At 41.5% G+C, this 18,472-nt stretch overlaps 2 long non-coding RNA genes across 2 annotated transcripts; both read right to left on the bottom strand.

Moving 5' to 3' along the window:
* Positions 1-4,383: 4,383 nt before the first annotated feature.
* On the bottom strand, positions 4,384-5,255 carry LOC137840075 (uncharacterized). The gene is made up of 3 exons (XR_011086499.1): positions 5,178-5,255; positions 4,953-5,099; positions 4,384-4,600 (listed from the first exon to the last, which is right to left on the bottom strand). It is a non-coding gene; the product is annotated as an uncharacterized lncRNA (long non-coding RNA).
* Positions 5,256-10,723: 5,468 nt separating this feature from the next.
* On the bottom strand, positions 10,724-11,388 carry LOC125988717 (uncharacterized). The gene is made up of 3 exons (XR_007488472.2): positions 11,121-11,388; positions 10,950-11,031; positions 10,724-10,849 (listed from the first exon to the last, which is right to left on the bottom strand). It is a non-coding gene; the product is annotated as an uncharacterized lncRNA (long non-coding RNA).
* Positions 11,389-18,472: the final 7,084 nt, after the last annotated feature.

Below are 18,472 nucleotides of genomic sequence, written 5' to 3'. Positions count from 1 at the left end.
TTATTAAAATAAATGGTAAAATGACAAGTTACAAATCATAAGCGTAAAAAATATGAAGTAGTGAATAAAAAATTAAAAAAAACGGTACCCACAGTTGGAATCGAACTCACACGGGGAAGCGGCTAGAGTTAAGAAGTGGCCGCGTTACAAACTGAGCTAATCAGTTTCCTTTTGTGAACCGGTAGAATTTGCTTAATGTGATGAATGTTCATGTTGAATGCGCCATTAAGAATGAATGCGTAATTTTATACCACAAATGTACTAATTATGCAAAAATGACAAATGTTTATAAAGAAAAAACTGCAGCCAGTGTCGTGTGAGTTTGTGTAATGGTGAGACGCCCAATGTGACACATGTAAAATTCGAACCCACGCAGGCAAATGGCTCGTGTTGAAATTGCCATTAAGAATGAATGGGGATTTAAAAGTCACAAATTTGCTAATTACACAAAAACGGTAAATGTTATCAACAAAAAAAATGGTAGCAAGCATGACATGAATATTTGGAATGTGTGAAAGTTTGAACGGGGTGAATCGGTTGAAGCATGTAGGACTAGTTAGGTGCCAAAAAAGTGGGCGGAATAAGTTGAATAATAATAATAATAATAAAGTAGAATAACAATGTGTGAAGGCCTTCGCCTTCACACAACTAGAATTGCAATTTCTGGAGAAATTGCGTGTGAAGGCGAAGACCTTCGCACTATTGTTATTCTACTTTATTCGAAATGAAAGAAAGGAAAAATGAAAAAGGGAAATAAATGATGATAAATGATGAATAAAATAAATGGGAAAATGACGAGAGTTACAAATGATAAACGTTAATAATAAGCGGAAAGAATAAAAAGAAATTAAATTATTATAAAATAAATGGGAAAATGACAAAAGTTACAAATGATAAACGTTAAAAATGATAATCGGAAAGAATATAAAGGAAATTAAATTATTATAAAATAAATGGGAAAATGACAAAAGTTACAAATGATAAACGTTATAAATGATAAGCGGGAAAATATAAAGGAAATTAAATTATTATAAAATAAATGGGAAAATGACAAAAGTTACAAATGATAAACGTTATAAATGATAAGCGGGAAAAATATAAAGGAAATTAAATTATTATAAAATAAATGGGAAAATGACGAGTTACAAATCATAAGCGTTAAAAATATTAAGTATTGAATAAAAAGGAAAAAAAACATCACCCACAGTTGGAATTGAACTCACACGGGGAAGCAGCTAGAGTTAAGAAGTGCCCGCATTACAAACTGAGCTAATTGGTTTTCTTTTTTATAGTGTTGGAATTCGCTTAATGTGATGAATGTTCATGTTGAATGCGCCATTAAGAAGGAATGCGTAATTTTACACCACAAATGTACTAATTATGCAAAAACGATAAATGTTTATGACGAAAAAAACTGCAGCCAGTGTCGTGTGAGTTTGTGTAATGGTGAGACGCCCAATGTGACACATGTAAAATTCGAACCCACGCAGGGAAATGGCTCGTGTTGAAACTGCCATTAAGAATGAATGGGGAATTATAAGTCACAAATTTGCTAATTACACAAAAACGGTAAATGTTATCAACAAAAAAAATGGTAGCAAGCATGCCATGAATTTTTGGAATGTGTGAAAGTTTGAACGGGGTGAATCGGTTGAAGCATGTAGGACTAGTTAGATGCCAAAAAAGCGGGCGGAATAAGTTGTTTAATAATAATAATAACTAGAATTGCAATTTCTGGAGAAATTGCGTGTGAAGGCGAAGACCTTCGCACTATTGTTATTCTACTCTTTTCGAAATGAAAGAAAGGAAAAATGAAAAAGGGAAATAAATGATGATAAATGATGAATAAAATAAATGGGAAAATGACGAGAGTTACAAATGATAAACGTTAATAATAAGCGGGAAAAATAAAAAGGAAATTAAATTATTATAAAATAAATGGGAAAATGATAAAAGTTACAAATGATAAATGATGAAAAAAATAAATGGGAATATGACGAGTTACAAATGATAAGTGTTAATAATGATAAGCGGGAAAAATAAAAAGGAAATTAAATTATTATAAAATAAATGGGAAAATGACAAAAGTTACAAATGATAAAAATGATAAGCGGGAAGAATATAAATTATTATTGTACAATAAATGGAAAAATGACGAGAGTTACAAATGATAAGCGGGAAGAATAAAAAGGAAAATAAATTATTAAAATAAATGGTAAAATGACAAGTTACAAATCATAAGCGTAAAAAATATGAAGTAGTGAATAAAAAATTAAAAAAAACGGTACCCACAGTTGGAATCGAACTCACACGGGGAAGCGGCTAGAGTTAAGAAGTGGCCGCGTTACAAACTGAGCTAATCAGTTTCCTTTTGTGAACCGGTAGAATTTGCTTAATGTGATGAATGTTCATGTTGAATGCGCCATTAAGAATGAATGCGTAATTTTATACCATAAATGTACTAATTATGCAAAAATAACAAATGTTTATAAAGAAAAAAAACTGCAGCCAGTGTCGTGTGAGTTTGTGTAATGGTGAGACACCCAATGTGACACATGTAAAATTCGAACCCACGCAGGCAAATGGCTCGTGTTGAAATTGCCATTAAGAATGAATGGGGATTTAAAAGTCACAAATTTGCTAATTACACAAAAACGGTAAATGTTATCAACAAAAAAAATGGTAGCAAGCATGACATGAATATTTGGAATGTGTGAAAGTTTGAACGGGGTGAATCGGTTGAAGCATGTAGGACTAGTTAGGTGCCAAAAAAGTGGGCGGAATAAGTTGAATAATAATAATAATAATAAAGTAGAATAACAATGTGTGAAGGCCTTCGCCTTCACACAACTAGAATTGCAATTTCTGGAGAAATTGCGTGTGAAGGCGAAGGCAAATGTTAAAAATGATAGGCGGGAAGAAAAAAAAGGAAAATAAATCATGAAAATATAAATGGGAAAATGACGAGTTACAAACGATAAGCGTTAAAAATGATAAGCGGGAAGAATAAAAAAAAAAAAAATATTATAAAATGAATGGGAAAATGACGAGAGTTACAAATGATAAGCGGGAAGAATAAAAAGGAAAATAAATTATGAAATAAATGGGAAAATGACGAGAGTTACAAATAATAAGCGTTAAAAGTGATAAGCTGGAAGAATAAAAAAGAAAATAAATATTATAAAATGGAAAAATGACGACTTACAAATCATAAGCGTTAAAAATAAGCAGTGAATAAAAAGGAACAAAGAAGTTGCACCCAGTAGGAATCGAACTCACACGGGGAAGCGCTACGTGCTGAGAAACCCCCGCGCCACCAACTGCGCTAACGGCGTCTTTCCGTTGAGGGGGTGAAAGTTGGTTAATGTGATGAATGTCCAAGTTGAATGGGCTAATCAATGCGTGATTTTATACCACAAATGTACTAATTATGCAAACACGGTAAATATTTAGAACACCCAAAACTGCATTAAGTTTTGTGACATGTGAAATTTGAAACCTCGCATGAAGATGGCTCGTGTTGAAATTGCCATTCAGAATGAATGGCCACATATTGAGTAAGCCACATATTTGCCAATGACACAAAAACAGTGAATTTCATGAACAAAAAATGCCAAGAATAAATGCATAATGTTATACCACAAATGTACCAATTATGCAAAAACGTTCAATGTTTAGAACAAAAAATACTACAAACTCTGGCAGAAATCGATGCTTTTGACAAATTAATGCAGTCAAATATTTAAGTCAAGTCAAGTTTAGTTGTATAGCCCTAAATCACAAAGAGTCTCAAAGGGCTTCACATAGCCAAAAATTGACAATTATTCTCAAAGCATCCCCTGATCATAAGCTCCCAAAAGGGCAAGGGAAAAACTCAAAAAAACCCTGCCAGGGCAAAATGAGAAACCTTGAGAAGGGACCACAGACGGAAGGATCCCCCTTTCAGGATCATCAGGTTGTAATGGATGCAGAGAGGGCACAAGTAATACATAATATGAAAATCAATGAAAAAATGGATGTCGGCGGTGCCCTCGATTGTCCTGGCGGTGTCTTCAAGAAGGTTGAGCAGCAGTTTCTTCATCTTGAATTGGTCCCCGAGAATCCAGCTAGCCGCTATCAGCTTTTGCGCCACCTAACCCCCTCCCCAGCCAGGGAGGGGGTGGGCAGAGAGAACACAAACTCCGGCCAAATCGGCCACTCCAAGTTAGTTAAAGGCCATCTCATAGAAATGTGTCTTTAAACGCGTCTTAAATGTTGTAAAAGTGGCACAAAGAGCTATGCTTTCAAACAGAAAACTTAGTCTTCCCAATGAAAAGTGCAACTGCACCCCACCCACCCCTAACTCTGACAGAAACCAATTGGGCAAATGGACAGCATTGGCAAAATAAAATCTTTATTGACATATTTGAACTACTTCACCCTGTGAATAAATGAGTTGCAGTAAGAGGCCACCTTGTGGTATTGTAGGCAGCTCAGAAAAAGTGTTGCTCCACACACTCATGGCGATTCTTGTCTCAACCCCCTCCCCATCCACCAACATAACCTCTCCCTCTTCGACCATCAGCCCTATGGCCACCAAATCGACAGTTGCATTGTAGACCTAGTGAATAAAAACACAATTAGGTTTACTCAGGTGAAAACTGACAATTATATAACTCAAAGGTTACAAATAAGTCTATAAACCTAAGGTCAATTTATTACAGTCACACCCAGCAATTACTAATTCACAAGGTGTCCATAAAATCCTTCCGTTATATGTACCGTTTTGTCCCCACCAGGGGGGGGGGTGTTTGCAAACAGGCTGGTCACAAGTCAACAGCATTTCTCATAAAGTTGTAAAATTTGAAGGAGATTGTATGGAAAGCCGGCATTCATAGTATTATACTCATTCATTCAAAACAACCTAAACTGATAACATTCCTTTTCCATTTTAAAGATTTTTCTTTACTCACCGATATCTTAGAATATTGCGTGGTGTTGAGCGACAGGCCAAATTCGTTCGTCACGGCACGAACGTGCGTGAAGGTGTAAAAGGCCCCAACCTTGATCGGGGTCAAGTTCGCCTCCCTCCACACAGCCACTCGTACCACATCTTCATTCTGCAATGGTTTAAAACCAAATATTACTTCAGTATGCATGCGTGAAGTGGAATAACAGTAAATCGACAGGTTGCTTACCTGTTTTAAGTATACGATGCTCAATGGCACCAACCGAGCCCCACGTACAGAAACTATTCTGCTTGCCTGTTTCTAATTTGGAACAAACAGAAATACAATTGTGTTATCCTGCAATGTTTAATGGTAGAAAACAAGTTTTTATTTTTAGTAGTTCTAAATAGATATTTAACATGCATGTGTGCGTGAAGTAAACTTACACTTTCGACCTGTCCCTCGATGTCTACCAGCCCCTCAGGAGGGTTTCTGATCACCTCCCTGACAGACATTGGCAACGATGGGGGGAAAATGAGCTTGAGGGCCTCAGCCCTCAAAGCATCGGTGATCTCCACTTTCGCCCCCATATATATCTTGCTAGTCTTTTGACATAGAAGAACGTTCGGGTTTGCCGGCTCCGCCATGAAATGGACAAAAACGTAACTGTTGCCCTCTGTGACTTGGCACGCCAGATTACTGAAAAGAGTAATCTTGAAAGCGGCTGTACCATCACAGAGGGCAACAGTTACATTCTGATAATGCCCATCCATCTCACAGCCCATAGCACCCATCTTCCACCCTCTGGCCCGAAGGTCATTCCGCACACCGACCACTTGCGCTTTAATGACTTTATTGTTCATTCTGAAAGATAAAGTGCCAAATGATAATGATCAGAATTTTTTCAGATAATTTTTTTATATACACATTTCCATTTCATTCCAAGTCTGTGAAGAAAATTTCAAAAAATGCAACAAATTGCAAAACGGATGATCGAAAGCGGCCAAGCAACTAGAAATGTTGCTTGTATTTGTAGCATGTGATTTTGCTAATCTTCCTTTGTTTGTTTGTGTAACCACTTTGACTTTAAACCACAAATGTGTCCAATTGCAAGCACATGGGTATGGTGGTGGCCATTTTGTCCCATTGTGCACACATGGACGGCCAATTTCCCATGTGCAAAAGCCTTGCGCACAGACTTTGAACGGTCTTCTTATGATAGAGCATTCATTTTCACAGGTAAAACAATATAGCAGATTTAAAAGTGCCACCTATGCTTGTTTTACAACTTATTTTCACTTCCATGTATCTGATGGCGTTAATTCATTGCAAGTTTATCAGAATGTACCTCAGAAAAAGAGCATTGCAAAAACAGGACAATATTTTTTCCAAGTATAGTAAATGAACAGCAGAATCACAGAATACTTGATTAACTTCCACTCAGTTTGTAAACGATATTTTGCACACCAACACATCAGTCTAGGTTAAAGAAATAATAATAAACGAACTATGCACATGTCTGTGTTTACCAAAGATGTTGATCAAAAATCAAATTTCAAGTTGGAGGAGATACCTGACAAAACCACTTACCTCTCTCTTCAGGTTTGCTGTAACGAGGTCAGCTTGGGGTCGCCACCCGCTTTTATGCATGGTGGAGTAAAAAAAAAAAAAAAAAAAGCTGTTTGGGCATAGCATCACAACTTTATTAGTTACACAGATAGATAAATAGATAAATAGATAGATCTTTATTGTCATTGTCACATGTACAATAAAAATCCCAAACGATCAGTGCATCTGCTAAAAATAGTTTAAAAAAAAAAAAAAAAGCTTCAAAGATTATATAAACTAAAAACAGCACTAATCCTTCAGCTCAGTGGCCTAGTGGTAGAGTGTCCAACCTGAAACTGGAAGGTTGTGAGATCAAAACTCAGCCACGTCACACCGAAGACTAGTAGCCTGTTTCAGCCCATAGTCTATATATAGATGCTCCAATTTTTACTTTTCGGGAACAATTATCATATAATGGTTATTGACTGATGTGCGGTCAGTGTGGAGTCTGCGCCTGACAAAATTCCCGGACGCCAGGCCTCTCGCCGCCCCCACGATTGTCGTTGGAAAGAGCGCAAATCAGAAGCTGGACTTCGTCCTTTCTGATGTATATCCTCACCTTGTTCAAGAGACCAAGGTGACTGACTCAAACTTCCAGCTCACCATCGGAGAATTGAAGCGCGTGTTGGGGATCTTGGTGCTCTCGGGTTACCACTCTCTCCCCAGTCGCCGACACTACTGGAGCACAGATGAAGATCTCCAGTGCGCCCTCGTCGCTGGGGCCATATCACGCAACAGGTTCGAGGAGATCATCCGCTACATTCACTGCGCCGACAACGCGCACCTGAACCTCAGCGACCGGATGACAAAGCTGCGTCCCATGATGGACATCCTCAACGCTGGGTTCAGGGAGGCGTATCCAATGCAATGTTGATGTGGACGAGGCAATGATTGAATATTTTGGGAGACACCAAATCTTGTCTGTCGTGTACGACACGGCAAACAAGATTGCGGTCACTCGGTGGAAGGATAACGCCGTGGTCACCATCGCCTCCACCCTCGCCGCCGAGCATCCTCTGCAGAAGGCGTCACGCTGGTCAGCGAAGGAAAAGAAGAAGGTGGCAGTGGACCAGCCATTTGTTGTCCAGCTGTACAACCGCAGCATGGGCGGCACGGAGCGCGCCGACCAGAGCATCGGGCTCTACAGCATCAACATGTGCCGGAAGAAGTGGTGGTGGCCAATATTCATCTGGATGCTGGACGCGGCCGTCCTCAATGCATGGGTGCTGCACCGGCTGGATGATCACGCCGGGATGTCTCATCTTAACTTCTGACGCGAGGTGGCCCGAACTCTGCTTGCAGCACCAGGTGTCACTCGAGCTCGGAGAGTGGGCAGACCAAGCCTGTGCGCAGTTGCCGATGACTCCCGCTTTGACGGCATGGAGCACTGGCCGGAAGTGGCGGAGCAAGGCCGAAAGTGCGTACTGCGGACTTGCAAGTCGCGTCCGTCCAGTGCGTGCTCCAAGTGCTGCATGGCACTATGAATGAAGTGTTTCCGTGGTTACCAGGAGCCGGAACAGAATGTGTGAGAAGCACTGGTCGCGTGATCCGTTTTCTGACCGGAAGTGGCGGCGCAAGGCTGAGCATGATCACTGCTGGGTTACAAAGCACGGCCGTCCACTGCGTTTATGGTACCGCAATCTTCAGTCCACTGCACTTATTGTACCGTGGTTTTGTACCGTTTTCCCTGAAAGTTTGTTGCAAATACATACGGCTATGAAAGCCAACTTGTGTTCATAGAAACTTCGCCATTTTCTTACGACTGGTACCCTGGGGATGACGGCCGCTGTTGACTGGAGACGTTGCACATGCATGCCCATTGAAACTTGCGGAAATGGTCCCTTTCATGTTGCAGACAGCTGTTACGTGTAAAACACAACTAACTCTGAACATTCAAATAAATTACATCATGTTACACTTGTAAATCGTCAGAATGCTCCAATTTTTGTGCACGTATCAGCCCATAGTCTATATATAGATGCCGCATATCTCGTGTAGGCGACGTCATAACCAAAAAAGCGCGGCATATTCGTACTTAGGGAGACCTAAGGACCAAGAAAATATGCACCTTTTTAGAAAAAAAAATGTGGGTAGATCCGGGTTAAAATAGGACCCATTGCCGTAAACCAGGGGTGTCCAAGTCCAGTCCTCGAGGGCCGCATTCCTACATGTTTTCCAAGTTTCCCTCGTTAAACACTCCTAATTCAAATGATCAGTTCATCCTCACGTTCTGCAGGAGCCTGATCATTGATTCAAGTGTGTTTAACGAGGGAAACTTGGAAAACATGGAGGGATGTGGCCCTCGAGGACTGGACTTTGACACCCCTGCCGTAAACAATCACAGCAATGTGAATAATATCCAGAAGTAGGAAATAAATAATAACAGAGGCTGTGATTTACCGAAGTCAAATTCCTTGTTTGGCACGCTCAAACATGGCGAATAAAAAAAAAAAAAAAAAACTCTTGAATAAAGTCAATTCACTTGTTTTATTTTTTACCACAATAAACCGTCAGGACATGTAATGTTTTACTGATTCGATACATCAATTTTCTGAACCACTTAGTCCCCACAGGGGTCACGGGCGTGCTGGAGCCTATCCCAGCGTTCATCTCTACTCCGCATAAACACAACAAGTGTTTTCTTTTATTTAATAATTCAACTGTAGCATGATTGTAGATGGTATTAGACAGACTTGGGATGCATATACAAAACGCAATGTAAACATGGTTTGAGGCAAAGAAATGTAGAAAGTCCAGCAATTGTGCAAATAAAAATGATTACAACTTCATAGTTCAAAGCACTGTCGAAAATAAAGTAACCAAATAAATGTATGATTAAACAATAAATAAGCAATCAAACAAGTAAACAAATAAACAGATAGATAGATAAATAAATAAATAAATAAATAAATAAATAAATAAATAAAGGAGAACAGAAAACAGACTGTACGTATCTGAGGCTTAATAGAGTAAAACCAGAGGGGCAAGTTTCGAACAGTTAAAGGCCAGGCTGTTCTTTGTCTGCATTGCATGTCGACCCGCAGGCAATACCCAAGAACAGTGTTTCCCAACCAGTGTGCCGCGGCACACCGGTGTCACGTGAGAGATGTTCCGTGGGAAATTGTCCAACATTAAATACCGAGCGAATTGTAACAGGATTACCAAACCACAGGTCAGTTTCCGCAAGGCTAATCGTGCATGCGTGGCAAATGGGAGAATTTTGAGATTTCATGTTGTGGCATCGGCACATACTCAATTTATGTGTGTGTTGCTGTTAGTGTTGGCTCGTGAGTGAACGATTCGTTCAAAAAAGGGCTTCCTGACAATTTTCCTTGCTGGCTACTCATAGAAGTAGAGTCAAGTAAAATATATTTACATAGATCTTAATCACAAGCGGTCTCAAAGGGCTTCACATAGACAAATTGGCAATTATTCTCAAAGCACCCCCTGATCTTAAGCTCCCAAAAGGGCAAGGAAAAACTCAAAAAAACTCTACCAGGGTAAAAATGAGAAACCTTGAGAAGGGACCACAGATGGGAGGATCCCCCTTTCAGGATCACCAGGCTGCAATGGATGCAGAGAGGGCACATAAAAGACATGTTAAAAAAAAAAAAAATCAATAAAAAAGTGGATGTCCAAGTCAAAGCGAAGAGCTGCCAGAGGTGCCCTTGATTGTTCCATAGAAGAATCAGCAGAAGTCACGATTGCTACGCTGGTTTGGGAGTTTGCGTTCCATGATGCTAGCCTCCATCGTACGAGTGTTTTTGAAAGACTTGGCTGTCGCTGTGCTACAATATAATATCATTATGAATTCATTTTTGAAAATCACATTACAATACTTCAAGCACATGTACAACTAGCATCCATGTACTAAAGAGTGAATGACGGGAACACATTCACGAACCTGTGACTGGAAGGTTGTGGGTTCAAACCCCGGCCGGGTCATACCAAAGACTATAAAAATGGGACCCATTGCCTCCCTGCTTGGCACTCAGCATTAAGGGTTGGAATTGGGGGGTTAGATCACCAAATGATTCCCGAGCGCGGCACCGCTGCTGCTCACTGCTCCCCTCTCCCCCAGGGGATGGATTAAAATCAAATGGGGATGGGTTAAATGCAGAGGACAAATTTCACCACACCCAGATGTGTGTGTGACGATGATCATTGGGACTTTGACTTTGACTTGACTGTGTCTTCTTCTTCAGTCATTTCTCTGGCAAGACAGGCCATATCTCATCAAAGTTGAGTACCACAGGGGCCAAACGCCTGTCTTGACAAACGGAGCACGTGGAGTTACAGGAAACACGGAAAAACTGAAACAACAAACATTGAGTTGTTGAGGATACGAGTTGAAAAACATTTAAAATTAAGGGGTGTTTTGTGACAATAGTCAATAAAAGATTTGTTGCCTACACACGGAAGAATAAGTCTTGCTTCTTGCCTCCCTGGTTTGGGAGTCATTGGTCCACGATGAAAGTTTTTGCATGCTCAAGGTCTTTGTGGAGAAAAAAAAAAGGACAATCCAAGTAAAGTGAATGGCTATGAATTACAAAATGTTACAATAAGGTGATATGTCATGCTTACCGCTGGCCTCCATTGTGGGATGAACTGCTTTCGCCAGATAAAAGAAACTCATAAAATACAGAAGAGTAAAATAGAAGCATATAGTGTCTTTACAAAGACAAGGAAAAAACATGTTTATTGATGAGCAACTTACCTCATCTGTTTTCTGTTCTCGCCTCGTGATTATGCCGTTAAAATTTTTTAAAATTAAAATAAAAAACTAATGATAAAAAAGTTTAAAAGGCCTTTCCTTAGGTCATCTTTAAAATTTGATTGTAGGATTAGAATTAAAAAGTCGCCTCTTAGTTCATTTGCAAGTTAAATATTTAAATAGTTCAAATTTTTAAAAGTGTAAAATTTAAATCAAGTTGAGTCAAGGGAAGGCTTTTTAAAATTTTAAAAGCCTTCTCTTTGATGGACGATGAGATGAGATGGAATCTCTCGTCGATCCGACAGACGAGTAGACTAGCAGTTATTTCTGCAAGGAAAAAAACATGTTTATTGATGAACAACTTACCTCATCTGTTTTCTGTTCTCGCCTCGTGATTATGCCGTTAAAATTTTTTAAAATTAAAATAAAAAACTAATGATAAAAAAGTTTAAAAGGCCTTTCCTTAGGTCATCTTTAAAATTTGATTGTAGGATTAGAATTAAAAGTCCTTCCCTGAAATCATCTTTAAAATGATTGTAGAATTAAAATGAAAAAATGTAAAAAGTTAAAAAGTCGCCTCTTAGTTCATTTGCAAAATGTCAAGATATGAAAAGTTTAAAAGTTAAATATTTAAATAGTTCAAATTTTTAAAAGTGTAAAATTTAAATCAAGTTGAGTCAAGGGAAGGCTTTTTAAAATTTTAAAAGCCTTCTCTTTGATGAACGATTAGATGGAATCTCTCGTTGATCCGACAGACGAGTAGACTAGCAGTTATTTCTGCAAGTCTTACCAGCACCAAGATTGTTTTAGGCGTCAACGGCCGTGCCATCCCCTCGCCACCCTTTCCTCTCGCCTTCAATGGTCGTTTGCCCAGCAGGTGCAGATACTGCCGCATGCATGGGCGGCCCAAGAAGGTGCAGCTCTAAAGCAACCCTTGGTGGTTGAGCGCCTTCCCTTAACTCAACTTGATTTACATCTACAGACACGAGTTCAGCCATTTAAAATATCAGCATAATATATAAATCATCATTTATACTATTAGCGTAAAATATAGTGTACCACTATTCACATTGGTCTGTAGTATATATATATTTTGTTTTTTAAATCGTGAGGTTTCTGCCTAATGTCAACATTACATTTGCCTTTCTGAGCCACCTACGCCTCTGATACCAACTCATCTCAATTCAACAAATCACCCACCACACACCGCCACTTACGCCATCTGATTTCCGTCCTTGATAGTTTTCCAAATGCTGAAATACACAATTTAGATTTGTCTTACCTTTCACTGTCCAAAACACAGAAAACAGGATTATGATAGCTGTAGTATGTTTGCAGGACACCTGAATAAAGAGCACACTGAGGTCGAGAGACAAAAATGAGGTCAATCAATGTGTTTTTGTCAGTGGTAGCAGTGGTTATGAGCTGCGTGTAACCCTTTGAGCAAAACAATTCAAGGACGGGCTTGTACGAGGCAGAGATCGCATCTTCGTTAAAATCGCCACATACCAAGATTTGATGATGGTCCATGACTTCAAGATAACGTAACAGATTTTCCAAGCTTGGTAGAAATGCGCGCAGACTGTGGCCCGGAGGCCTGTAAACGGCAGCGATCAACAAATTGATGGGCGCTTCGAGTTTCACCACAACAAATTCAATATCGGTCACACCCTGTACGTATTTTTTTTCCTGGGCTGCGATGTGACTTTTGATACAAATACCTACGCCACCACCAAGTTTTGTCGCCAAGTCGGGACAGGTTGTATAAGAATCACTTCGATTCCTGTGAAACATGGTATAGCCTTCTAAGCAGGCAGCCGCAGATCCTCTGAGGTGTGTTTCTGTGAGGCACAAAACATCAGCAAAACGCAGTTCATGGTGACACGCGATATCCTGCACGTGACAAGACAGCCCTTCGGTGTTATGATGGACGACGATCAGGTCCTTTGCTTTATCTACCTTCGGCATGACGTGAAACAGGGGCATTATACTGTCCAACGAATCCTCTGTCATCTCAGCAAGAGCAGCAGTGATTTCCGGATTTGCATGAATTCTTCTCTCATCCATATGCAGAATATGAAGACCGCTGAGCGAAGTCACTCTACTCAGAGCTACGTAGCCCATGCCGTGTTCGAAAACTCCTTTCAGCGAAACAGCGGCCTCTGATGTTGTCATGCCTTGTACCTTATGGATCGTGCAGGCAAAAGCAAGCTTAATGGGAAACTGCCGGCGCACCACTCCGGAATTCTGCATCCTCTCCTCCTGTCTGTCAATGAACACAGAATTCGCAGCACTTGTTGTCTTAGTGACACAGTCTAGTTCCAGCCCAAGTTTCTGTACACGCGCTTCATTTGGGTAGTTCACCAATTGCACAATTTTTGCAAATGTCCCATTGCACAGACCTGCTTGAACATCAATATTGCGTGTGATCATAACACGAGCGCCGACTGCGACTTTGATCGAGTCGGGCAACCCGTTCTTAGGTCCTTGGACAGGGGTCGCTTGCCTTGCCATTCTGCCAGTTTTTTTGTCTTTCTTGTAGTCATCTGCGTCAATTTGTACAATGTCCTTGTGAAGCAGATCCAGCATTGCAGAATTATGGCCATCTACCTGTTTATTGGTGGCAAAAATATGCAGAATATTCTTTGGACAGCTTACTGGAGAAGCGTACCTCGTAGCAAGCAGAGCTGCGTCCGGTTCAGAGAGTTCGTCCGACCTGTCTTTGACGCGGAGTCTGTTCAGCACTTCGGCAAAGGCGGCATCGTCTTTCTGCCTCATGATGTCCGTGAGCGTGATCTTTTTGAAGTTGTCACGCCAGTGGTCCAGCTGTGTGGGATCGTACACGCACAAAGGTTTGGATTGTCTCACAGGAGGGAGCTGAAAGAAATCTCCGACAGCAAGTACAGACATGCCGCCAAAAGGTAAATTGATTCCTTTGATTTGTTTCAATCTGGTATTCACATAGGCAAAGAGGTCTTTCGACACCATGGAAATCTCGTCGATAACGAGTATTTCAGCGATCGAAAGCTCCGCTCTGACTTCGTCTAGTTTGTTGCCCAGGCCTTGATACGGGGGTTTGAGACTTCTCGGCAGTTTGAGGAGAGAATGCAAAGTCGTCCCTGAAATATTGAATGCCGCCGTACCGGTGAAGGCTGCGAGAACAACCGTCTGTTTGGAAATGTCTGCTTCCTCAGCCAATCGTGGTAGTCTGAGAAGTATTTTCGTGGCCTCCGCATGGATACATTTGATCAGATGCGATTTCCCGGTCCCAGCGCCACCGTTGACATAGTAAAAAAATTGCTCGATCGGCTTTGAGCTACATGCACGTTTTACGCACCAATCTCGGACTTTGTAGAAAACGGACGCTTGTTTTCGGTTCAAGTTTCGATACATACCGCGTAACACCGTAGGATCGATGGCAGCAGGTTCAGTCACAATAGCCATTTGTGTTGTCGCCGACCTCACATTATAGTCGGGGACATTTTCCTCCGCGTTCTCATTCGGGTCGTCTCTCGTGTTGATTTCCTCAATGCATTCGAGTCTTTGCAGCTCACTCTCAGGAGCCAGGTGGCACCATTCGTTTATGACAAGCCCACTCTCCTCCAGCTCTTGGATGGCATCGTCAATGTCTTTACTGTGTTTCTCATACCTTTCTCTGTTCCTTTTGACAATTTCGCACACACGCTCAACAGAGTCACTATATGGTAACTGTACACAGGCGTGCTCGTGGAACAACTGAGACGTGGGGAAGCGTTCAGATTTTAACTGGCAATCGGCACGATGAGGCAGGTACAGCTTGAGCAAGGTGTGGTGATATTCCTCTGGATTCTTTTGTTCCGAGACTTTACAATATTTGATGACCGCAGGTTTTTCTGTTCTTTTTTGTACAAACCCCATGTCGTTCAGCAGACGCAAAACGTTTTTACCTTTGACTTGCTTGCCGTAAACAATTCTGCACGTTGATGCAAAATCAGCCAAGCACATTACTTCAAATTCCTCCGCTTGAGGTCTGCATTTATATTTGTCTGGCAGGCCAGTCATCCACACTTCGTGCGAGTCCTGGGTTTTGCCCTCAAGCAGCGAGAGAGGATAACTCATTTTCAGCGCATTCTCACTCGTTTGTACAAATACCACACTGCGAGACGACTGTTTCATATGCAAGCCGCATGCGCGCGTCACACACTCCTGAGCACTCACTTCTCTCTTCTTGGAGTACGCCTGCATAATTTGTTTCATTTCGTCGTTCTCGTTGACGTTTTCGTTGCGGGAGTTTTCAATGACCGATTTCAGGTATTGGCTCAGACCGTGTTCCGCTTTGCTGATGTAGCTGCAGATGTATGCGATGCAAGAATAGGCATTCAGGATGTACTGGATGTCCAGGTTTCCATCCCAGGCAAGAAGCAAATGGCGGTTGTAGTAGTTGACCCAGCAGTCTTTAGGTTCTCGCTTAAGCACGACAGAACTCGACGAGGCCGTCTGGTGCAAACAGTTCATGTAGTCGTCACCAGTGAGGTTGCATTTAGACAGTAGCTGAGGCAAAGTCAAGGATGAAGTTTCAGACTCATTCAGCAGATTTAGCACGGGAACAAGCTTGGCGTTGGCCGCCGAGCGATTGTCCCCGTGTCGATCTCGATTGTCATCGTCAACGGGCGCAGGTCTGATGATCATCGTTTCGTGGCACGGTTGTTTGGGGAATCCAAAGCGGCAATTTGCACCCTGGTGTTTGACACACGTTTTGGAGTGACTTTTGCTGTGCATCTGAACTTCTGTGACTTTTTTGTACAGTTCGGGTTCCTTTAGCGGGTCAGGCAGCTCAGCAGAGATGTAGCGGGATACAAAATCACAGATGGCTTTGTCTGAAGACTCCTCAAATACAGGGGCACCTCGAACCCATATGAGGCAATGTATGTGAGGACTTCCTCTGTGCTGAAACTCTAATCGGTAAAAGTAGTCAACCACTTCACCAATCGGTTGTGCCGGAGAGAGGATCAAATCTCTGAACAGAGCTTCCACGCGTTTGTCAAACATGCGCATTGTCGTCACCGGATTGCCGCGTAGAATTTCACACTTGGTTGCCCAGTCCAGTTCAGCAAAATTCACTACCTCACCTTGTTGCGCTTTAATGGCAGTGATGACCTCTTCCCAACGCATTTCAGCAGCAGAAAATGTGCAAAAGAACGTGGGTGTACCCAGCTGTCGGATCATTGCAAAAAGATCTTTGGTGGTTCTCTCCCAATAGGCTGGCGTGCCTCTCAGTGGCGTCATGAAGCGGACGGCGTCTTTGCTGCGCACCAGTTTTTCAACTTGACGTTTGTCCTGAAGCATAGCGTTGGTAATTCTTCGACCATCTCGGGTAAACGGTTTACCTTTGCGTAGCTGTATTGTCATGCTCGACGTCGCCTGGTAGATTTCGGTCACAAACTGAGCAAAGAACAAATAGGTCGGATCCCTCGCAAAACGTTCATCCACACAACACAGTCGGGTTTTGAAATACTTGCTCGGCGTGAGTTTTATCGGTCTCTCTTCATCGAGCGTGTTTTGCCCGGTCGGGAACTGCGCTGGAAAAGCCATGGCCTCGAGTTTGGGAGTCTTGAAAAAGCTTACTGGGTTATTTCTTTCTGCAGGAGCAACAGAGTAAATGCCCTCAGTAAAACTCATAATTTCCTCTGACACGTCACTTGGTTGGAGACATGATTCAAGAATAACTCCACCATCTTCTACATTTTCTTGTTGCTGATTGTTACCCCTGTTGACATTTTGTGAGTCACTGTTCATTCCACACAGAGCTTCACTCTCAAATCTGTATATCTCCTCCAGAGCTTCCTCATTGTACTCACTGTCGCTCATTTCCGCTTCATCTGAGCTGCTCTCATCATCAGTGACGGTTGGGTCGCAAAGGTCCGGATCGTCACGGATAGTTATGCTTCTGTATTGAGGATGAATTTGCTTCAGTTTTATCAGAGCGCTCATTAGCTTGGACCAAGTGACAGTTTGAAAAAACTGATGGCCTTTGTAGCAAAGTCGTCTCTTCAGTTTCACTCTCAACATCTGCGACTTACTTCTTATCCTCGGCAAGGCATTGACTGTCTCCTGTACTTCCGACGGCACGCAGACAACATTTCCGCGAATGGCTCGTTGTTGACCTTTGGGAAGTGGTACAATTTTGGCAAACGCTATGCATTTGGAAATGAGGTGTCTCTCTAATATGTTCAAGCCACGCAGTTCTGTTGGAATATCAGCTAGCGTGAGATTGTTTGCAACAGCGATTGCTGGCATTTTACCATCTTTGAGATGTGTATGGCAGGTGTGACATATCCACTCCAGTTTTCTTTCAGCCGGTACTCTACACGACGTCTGACATTCATCATTACAAATATGAACAAATTGTCCCGTGAGACAACGCGCAACAACATCTCGGCTCTTCTTATAAAGGCGACGCCGGCAAGACTGTACCTGGTTGGGAAATAAGGCTCTGTGGCAAACTGTGCAAACAAATGTGGGTCCGTTCTTAATTTGGTCTTTGAATAGGTCGACGGCTTTCATTAATGCACATTCATTTCGCTCTCTACATAGCAGATTTATGATTTTGTATTTTTGTAAAATCGTACTTGCTCTGGTCATTGTTTTATTACGCAATGAATCAGATTTTGTTCTCATGATGAACCTCATGATTTCCTGATGTTTGGCTCTGAATTCAGGATTGCTTGAATAACGGTGTTTAAAGTAAAAGCGCTGTCTAGAATTGAATCTAAAATCGTCACAATAACGCTGTGTAATATACATGCGCTGTCTTATTTTAAATGCAAGATTGTCACGGTAACGTTCTGTAATGTAGGTACGTTGTCTTGCTTTAAAATCAGGGTCGTCACGGTAACGTTGCGTTATGTAGGTACGCTGTCTTACATTATACTCAGGATCGTCACGGTAACGTTGCGTTACGTAGGAACGTTGCCTTGCATTAAACTCAGGGTCGTCACGGTAACGTTGCGTTACGTAGGTGCATCGTCCCATTCGAAAACAATCATCTGTCTTATAACGAAGTAAGAAGCGAAAATGATTTTTCTTCCTAAAGATATGATCAGTCTTACAACGTTGTGTATAATAGGATTTTTGTTTAGTGCGAAAATGTACGTCTTGCTGATAACGCGTTGTAACATAACACCTCTTCCTTTGTCTTATCTCTAAATTTTGACTGTACATTTCCTTATTTCTCAGATTTTTA

Source organism: Syngnathus scovelli, chromosome 2, assembly GCF_024217435.2.
Source record: "Syngnathus scovelli strain Florida chromosome 2, RoL_Ssco_1.2, whole genome shotgun sequence".
NCBI lineage: Eukaryota > Metazoa > Chordata > Actinopteri > Syngnathiformes > Syngnathidae > Syngnathus > Syngnathus scovelli.
Note: the sequence above shows the minus strand (reverse complement) of the source record. Positions and strands in the feature narration are given on the sequence as shown.